This window comes from Zosterops lateralis, assembly GCF_965231275.1.
Source record: "Zosterops lateralis genome assembly, chromosome: 1".
Taxonomy (NCBI): Eukaryota; Metazoa; Chordata; class Aves; order Passeriformes; family Zosteropidae; genus Zosterops; species Zosterops lateralis.
Genome location: NC_139762.1, coordinates 32,852,734 through 32,861,415, shown reverse-complemented (window position 1 = coordinate 32,861,415; position 8,682 = coordinate 32,852,734). Strand labels below are relative to the sequence as shown.

Below are 8,682 nucleotides of genomic sequence, written 5' to 3'. Positions count from 1 at the left end.
TGCAAAAAAATTTCTAGAAGTTCATTTTTGTGAAATTTATAGTTTCTGGAATAGTCTAAACTTCTGAATCTCAGTTGGATTAGAGCTGCTGCTTTACTACAATGCAGATCTTGTTCAGACATACTTAACAGTTACTTAAATGCAGGAAGAGTATTTAGTGATTAGAACACCAAGCTGGTATGAAGTTCAAAGTCACAGTGACAAATACCAGCAATCTAGCACCATGCCTAAGCTTGGTGATGTTTATAGGGTCACAATGCTTTAGTGCAACTCTTGATGTAATTTAACGGTCTAATGGAGTCCCTGAACTAGGAGATCAGGAAATTTAAGTTTATTTCTTACCTTGCATAGAAGGCACAGAGATAGAGATTCCTTCCCTTGCTGGGTGGTCATGTTCCTCTTTGGTCTTTTTGCTAACATCTGCAGTCAAGTACACTTTATCCAAAAGCCAAGCTGAAAGTTGTTCCTGCTCTACATTACAGCCTAAAAAAAAAACCACAAAAACAAACAAACAAACAAAACACCAAAAAACAAAAACAAAAACACACAAAAACCCCACCGCTTTCAATAATTCAATATCCAGACAGTAATTTTAATGTCAGAACAGTCAACCTCTCAGGCCATCATGCTCAAGCCTGAGACTGTGTGGGGTTCTGCCCTTCTCCAGAGAATAGTGGCAGCCCAGGCAGTGTTCTGTGAGGAGCTCCTGACCACCTTTCTGCTAGCCAAGCTTCGTGAAGCATTTAGCTCAATGCCATTGGTGACCATGCAGAATTTGAGCTACACTGTTAACACACACTCCTGTAGTGTTAGAATAAATGCAAACATACATTCAGACTCACAGAATGAGTGGAAAGGGACCAGCAAGAATCATCAAGTCCAACTCCTGAATGAAAGATCCATATGCAGATTGAACCCACAAACCTTGGTGTTATAAGCACCATGCTCTAACCAACTCAGCTAATATGCTGTGGTTGTGACAAGAAACAAGATGTTACTGCTTTCTCACTACGCTGCTGAAAGTTTTCCATCCCCTACTGTGGCAACAACTACACAAAGATAATTGAGAGGCTTGATTTATTTTTCTCCTTAGCCCCATAACTCTTTTACAGAAGAAAACAGAATGATACCATGGTATATGCCCTGAATTAGTTCAATAACAATGGTAGAAAAACTTGCACTCTTAAACCTTCTTTAAACCATAAAATTCAACCTTTTATTTCTTTACCTGCTTTGTCTTCACACTTCTGAGTAGCCTGAGGACAAGTTTGAATTGTTCTCCCTGCTTTCAGGAAAGGATTATTCTGATGTTAAGGTGATTTTTATCTTTTTGTTTAAGCTGTGATTAACTCTCCAAACAGCATCACAAACATAGCTAATACCAACAGTTAAAGAAAAATGTCTGGCATTGAAACCATATACTTGGTGCCCTACACCCATCACTGCTGACCTGTGAGGGTCAGCACTGAGGGTGGAACAAGTCAGGAAGCCTCACCACTGCTGGCAGCACAAGGTCCTGTGTCCAGATGTAAAGTTCTCAGCACCTCATGAGAAAATCAGTAACCCTAAAAGAGAAGCATCAATAGCTCCTGCCTTAACTGTATGCGAGCTGCTTTTTCAAACTACAGACTTCAAGTGTAAAGAGTCCTTTTGTCTCCAGAGAAAGTACACTGCTGAAGTCACCAGAAACTATAAGCTTATGTAAGTATAAGGTGATTATCTCAGTGGAATTCGTTGTTTCCCTCATGTAAGTATGTCTGAAATCAGTTGTAGAAGGTGATCAGCATGGGATGATGGGTTGCTGGCAGCAGAGAATGTAAGTATGCTCAGTCATGTTAAATCTGCTGTCTTGGGGAGAAACCTGAAGATCACCAGGATAAACTACGAGGATTTGCAAACAGCTGAGGACTTGTTAAATGCAAATTGTCTGATACCATCTTCATTGGTATTTAAATTTTGTATTTAAACTTCCAATAAGCCACAGCTAAGTGCAAGTCAAGAACCTAGGGGATTCTGGCAGAAGCTCTGAATAATGGCATAATGCAGCATACATTGCCATGAGGTATCAGAAGAATTTCCAAAAACAATGCCTGTTTCATCCATGTCTAACCACTCCTGGTGGCAGGCTAAGGGAAAGGAATCTCACAAGATGCTGAACAGCCTTTGGGACAAAGGGAAGTGACAGAGCCTTTGCCTTAGCAAAGTACTTGGCGTTTCTACAAAACCCACTTCAGAGGAAAACTGACAAAGGACAAAATTTGGAAGAAATACGAATGGGACAAAGCTGCTGGGCTTAAATCACCATAACAGCTCTGCATAGTAGCTAAACCCTGTCAACTGTGTGGTACTTACCAGAGGACAAAGCTGTGTGTGGATGGATACACTGGTTTAGTCCATGTGTCTGGCACAACATGCCGGAAGAGTGTGATGCACTTCCATTTGTGCAGAAAACATCAGCTCACCCTTTGGAGAAAAATAAAAAGCATACATAAATAATAACTATTCTTTCATTTCCAAAAAAAGCTACAAAAAGCCCTGGAATAAGTAATTTGCCTTTAGACTGAGGTCCAGCTGTTTAATAGCCTACAGATCTCTGAAAGGAAAAGGTTCATCACCTAACTCTTCAAGGCAAACAAGAGCATAGGGTCTCCAGACAGCAATCTCCCTGCATGATTTTTGCTATGTTAAGCTTCTCAGGAAACATTTCCAGAATATCATCCAGAACATTCTTAACCTGTTCAGGACAATACAACAGAGCCAATAGAAATCCCAGCAATCAACTCTTTCTGACTCACCTACTTTCAACATTCAAATATTCAAACGTTCAATTTCAAGTCTGATTTCTTCAGAAGAGCACAAATATCTAATTTTCTTAGATAAAAACCAGAGATGCTCCCTCCATCACCTTTGCCATTTTCTTGGCTACAGTACTGAGAAGAATGATTGCAAATCAATTAACACTTAGGAGCTTCTATTTAGCTTTACATTTTCAGGTAACATTGACCCTTGAAGCCTACTAACACATTGTCCGTGGACTTGGGATGTCTCCTGTTACTACTATAGACCCTGGAATTGTCTTGATTTTCAGTCAAGTGTGATCAGTAGTTTGCATTTCTTTAGTACCTAATAGCTTCCATCACCGCCTCCACCACCCACAGTCCTCGCTGTCTCAGGCATTAGGCAAAACATAGCACAGGCACACACCTGCCTCACCCCCAAAAAGAGCCTCACTCCTTGCAGGCCTGCTCTGGAACTGAGACAGAACATAAATGAAGAACAATTCATAACAGTGCTAATGAGCAGGAATTGAAATCACAGCATTAATGCAGCTCAGCCTCTGTTTCAGCCCTAGCTTTGGCAGACTTAATGATGAATGCCATATGTTACAGTCCAGACTCCCTAAAGTGGATGGGAACTGAGCATGAAAAGCACAAGCTCCCCTCAGGAGATGAAACAATGTTTGGCTATTTGCATGCAGAGCTGTCACATTTCCTCCTGCAAAACCTCCATGATCTGATAGTGATAAGAGAAAAAAAAAATTAAAAAATAGAGTGCTCAGAGGAAAAGGAGGGAGTGCAGAAAGGGATGGAGAAATGCAGAACCAGAGTGGCAGTCACAGGGGACTTTAATTAATTCTGGTAAGGATAAGGAGCTGAAGGCTCAGTCATATGCCAGGCTTTGGGGCATCTGGACATAGTTTCTCAGATCTACACTCAGAAAGGAAGATGCAAAAATGGCAAGATATGAAAACAGAACTACCTGAGATTTGTGATTACATTTTCTTTCCTGCTCCGTTATTCATTTAATCTCTTAAGCACAGCACCAGTGGTGTTCTATGCTTAAAACCCGTCCTTTTAAATTTTTCTGGAATGAGTTTGGCTATACTAATGTATCTGTGTGTCTGACATATCTTAACTATGAACAAAACAACAATGTCCCAGTCAACTCCATATTAAGTGACAAAGCTTATTCTGGTATTAGGGTTCGTCCCTTTAACCCAGCATCTGATAGTTTATCAGTATTAATGGTATTGTTCTGCTAGACTCCAGGTTCTGTGGTGAGGCTAAGAGATGGTCTGACACCCTCCTTGGCCAGGATTCACCTCTTCAGACTACCCAAAAACTAAAACTCCCTGAAAACCTCCCTTTCCTCTACTGCTTGCAAGGGAGGTCTTGGAGCAGCCACAAGGCTTCTGCTCAGATAAAGTGCTCAGTAAGGGAAGCAGAGAGCCTGTGCTTGGGCTGCTCTTCCAGGCATGGAAAGCCTTCACACCACTGCTAGGCTGTGCTGTGAATGCAGCAGAAAAAGTCAGGACTGTAGGCTAGGTGGGACTTCCTATGCTTGACACAAGTGGGAAGGCATAGGAAAGTAACCCTAAGGAGTTTTATTATGCGGGAGATGGGAACAAAAGACAGAGGTCAAGACTAGACCCACCAATTCAACCAACCATGCCTTTTTTTTCTAGTAAGTTATTGTTGCTGTACTTACTTATAAAAGCAAGTATATTATATTAAAAAAAAAAAAAAAAAAAGCGAGAGAGAGATCCATACCCTCTTTCCCACTCCACAATAAATTCAATGTGAAAAAGAAATTGGTCCAAATGTTTTCCTAGTGCATTACGCCTTGGCCAGGCTGGTGCATTATCACAACCATTAACACTCATCTAATCTTTTCTAATTTGACCCTTTTTCTCTCCCAGAAATTAAGTCTATTGCTGAAAAAACACAGTAAGATGTGTATTCCACCTGTCATTAACAGCACTGACAACACACTGGATGAAGAACCTCACCACTTTCACTACAGATTGGCCCAGTCCCTCTCCCATGTATACACTGGTTGCTTTTCCAAAGGAGTTTTGAGGAGATTATCTGATATTGTCAAGAATCCCATCTCAGCATTGGGGCGCAGTCCATATAGTAAAGGGCTTTCAGATGGAAGCATTTCATCTATGTATTTATGGTATCCATCATAATCCAGATTTGGTGGGGCCAAGAAACATGATGCCAAGTTCCCCTTCAAGCTGTAGGATAAGAATCAATAATGTTATTGGTAATGCTGACACCAGGAAACATTCTACAGAGTTTCAGAAATTTATTTGAAGTTCGTGGACATGACACCTGCCTGTTCTGATACAATGGAACAGGATTACCAAAGTAGTTACCAAGCTAATGCCAAAGTAGTACCAGCATAGTTACTATTTGTATAATTTCCAGACACTTCCATTTTCTGCAGGGTTGTGTCTTACCTCATGAGGATGCTTTGCGTTTATTTTAAGGACTGACACTACTGAGGCAAGTGTATTTTAAGTACTGAGAGTCTGCATCACCTCAGCAGCCAAGCACGGATTCTTATGCCACTTTTCTGCTCCACTGCATCTCTCCAAGTGTAGGAGTCTTGGGGTTTTGTACTGCTGCTTTGGCCTCAGTGAGATAGACAGTGGTGATAATTTTAACAAGAGAAAAAATTAAGGTTTCAATCAGCTCAATATTAAGTCAAGTACAATTAACTGCATTGTTCCTCTAGAACAAGAAGACCCTAACTCTGTAAGGATATTTAAGATAAGACCTGGGACTTTGAAGCAGATCAAGATTTATGTAGATAGGACTTTGGTGAGATCTATTCTCAGTGGGCTGACCTCCTAAATAAAACAAAAAGTAATAAATAAGGTAAGAATAAAAGCTATAGCAGTCACATTTATTTTCTAGACTTCCCCATCTCCTGTGCTGTAAGGACTTCACTGAATTCAAAGAATTTCTCTGAACTTATTGTCATAGAGTTGTCTGCAATTTAAACGAGGCTTGAAGTTGTTTTTGCTAGAAAAATATTTCTAGCTCTAAGTGGTACTTTTCACAAAAGCTATTTCTTCCTAATGCAGGGTCCACTCCACAAAATCACAATAACATTTAAGAGCTTCTGGCATTTAGAACTGTCTACAACAAGCTACTGCTCAAAATAACACCAGCAAGCACTTATTTCTGAAGTCATTTTGGTTCTGCAACCAGCCATTTACCTGTGCCTGAACTTGCACCACTAACCTCACCCACAATAAGCTGTATCTTAAGACGCCACTTTGAAGTAGTGCTGAGGTTTTGAAAAAAGCCCTGTTATTTACCTCAAGTGGAAGATCAATTCTGTCAGACAATCTGTACTTACCAGTCTCTCTGCTGGCACTTAAATCAGGTTTTACTGCATCTGTGGGAGTCATGTGCACAGAGAGAGGCTGTGGGTTTCTGGGGTATGGAGCAGGAACTTCCCACCCTTCTGTCTTTATGGCTGTTCCCAGGTGAGGTCTATCAAAGCTGATGCATAGTGGGTTATTCTAATGGACCCTGTGGAATGAATTTGTAGCTAAGAGAACTTATCATAAGGAAAGAAGTTTAAAAGAGAAGGAAATCTCCCCCATGAATACAAAGCCCCACCACTGATGAAGGACCATCCTGTTTACATTAATTTGGCTGCCAGTCACTGGATGATTTTCTGGTTTTGCTGGTAATTCTGGGCTTTAGATTTTTCCAATTACAGCAAGAAGCTAAGAAAGATACCTCACTGTTTAAAATACCAGTGGATCCACGCTAAGGGTTGGGTCCCTAAACTTTCCAAAGGGCATACAAATAGCAGTGATTCTGTTCAGGTTTCACCACCTATACTTATTTTGCAATTATTTGAATGAAAGTTCAGGCTTGTGAAGGTTAATGGACTACCTAAAGTAGTAAAGCAGTAATTCTTTACTTATCCATAGGCTAGAGGCAGAGCTGGAGCCGGCAGGATGAGCTTCCCACCATGCCCCCACGACCTCAACTGTCATGTGGAGAAATCAGCCTCTTTCGAGGTCAGGAGTACAGTGGTGTTTAGCCTTTCCATCTCCATGGCAACTTACTCTTGGGCATCTTCTTCTGAGCAGTTACTTCCAATTGCCGTCAGCTGAGTGTGGCTCTTTGACATAGGAAATCCCACTTCTTCGGGACCAAGGAGACACCAGCGCGCTCCTCTCGCTCACAGCCAAAAGGCAGGCTTCAACCCACTGCCAGGGGTGACAGGGGCACTTTTCCAAGCTTAGCCTGGCTCCATAAATGGCCTGCTCACATGTAACATGATAATTTTTAATTTTTTTTCCTCATAAATGAGCTTTTTACCTTTGGAGAATGAAACCTAACAAGTGTGGAAAGGGTGCTTGAAAAACCTCTTGGCTGTTTTTAGCAAATTGTGTACGATCAGTTCTCTAAAATGGCTTCTTCAGCAGTTAGGCAGAAGCAGACAGGGTTTTTATACTTATTTATATATATAAATACACATATATAATACATATATTACATACCTATATTATATATGTGTGTACATATATACACTCATCCCTGTATAAACAGCCACATTTGTTTTAACTGTTTATATGAAAATAGATTAAAGCAGTTTCCATGCAAAACTTCTTAGAACTAAAGTTAAAGCTGCATTTTCTTTTTGTAGCCTCAAAAATTTTAGCATTTGCTGCTGATTAGAAGCAACTTTGGCAATCTGGTCCTTTGCAGTCACGGATGCTCCATATACACTGCTGTCCAGGATGAAAACTCAATAATGAAATTTGAATAATTTGTATATGTCAGCTGGTGATAACCTGACAAAGCTACAGAAACAGATGTGTGAGAGGGTAGTAGAAAATTAAAGACAGACTTACAAGTAATTTTCCCTATTTTAGAAAGAGTGAGATGCAAGGAAATGTTTAACATTTCCATTTTTTTTTTTTTTTTTTTTTTTTTTTTTTTTTTTTTTTTTTTTTTTTTTTTGAGGAAGAAAATGTGCAAAGAGTAAGAGTAAGTTCTGAGGATAGTGCCATTCTGGATTGCTGAAACTGTGAATCTATCAGTTACATTGGTTAAAGTGCAGTTCCATAAGAGCTACTTTCCCATGCCTACCCAAAACTTTCCAAATGGAAGCACCTTAAAATAGTTTTCCTAGGAAAATGGAAACCTAAGTGTATCCAATGTCATTAAGCTCACTATACAAGCAGTGTTGTGAAGTACTGAATTCAAGTTACCAATTAATGATACTTGCAAAAGTAGACAAGCAGTGTGCCAACTCAGAAACCAAAAACCAGATTTTTTAGCCAAAATCTCTCATGATAAATCATCAACAAATTTATTCCCCCACAGCCAGACAAGACCTTGCTACAGGTGGGGCTGCCTGGATGAGAAAGCGTGTGGTCTTCTCTTTCCCTTGGGTTAAACACACCCACTCTGTACCTATTCAAGAGCTTTAGACATGTATGAAAGTTCTTGGCAGGGCTGGGCTGAGGAATTCTTGCAGACAGATCCAGCAGAGCCTGCAGTCCCAGGCACCCCCGATGTGGCCACCTTACATGCTCTCATCAAGGAAGTTATGCAAGTCTTCCAGTGGAACCCACCTGAGGAATAGAATGCATCACTGAATAAAACAAGTCAGCTGCTTAAAGGACAAGCCAAGGCTGTTCAGAATAAATGCTAAGAGACATAAGAGAAACCCAGATACTTCCTTTCAGAAAGCTTCATGGTTATACATTTGCATTGCTGGGTTTGGTTTCCTCAAAAAATAATATTAAAATCAGACTTCTTTTATTTCAGTCCAGGGAGAGGTATCTGAGCAAAAATAGCAAATTTGTAACTAAAATTAAGTAACGGTGTAAAATGTATTACCCAAGCTTTATGTTTTCTA

The 8,682-nt window shown here is 40.2% G+C and overlaps 1 long non-coding RNA gene across 1 annotated transcript; it reads right to left on the bottom strand.

The window, feature by feature from the left end:
* Window positions 1-256: 256 nt before the first annotated feature.
* Window positions 257-8,682, bottom strand: LOC310913582. Its single transcript, XR_014590842.1, has 5 exons — window positions 8,235-8,682; window positions 6,878-7,075; window positions 6,154-6,329; window positions 2,353-2,463; window positions 257-483 (listed from the first exon to the last, which is right to left on the bottom strand). It is a non-coding gene; the product is annotated as an uncharacterized lncRNA (long non-coding RNA).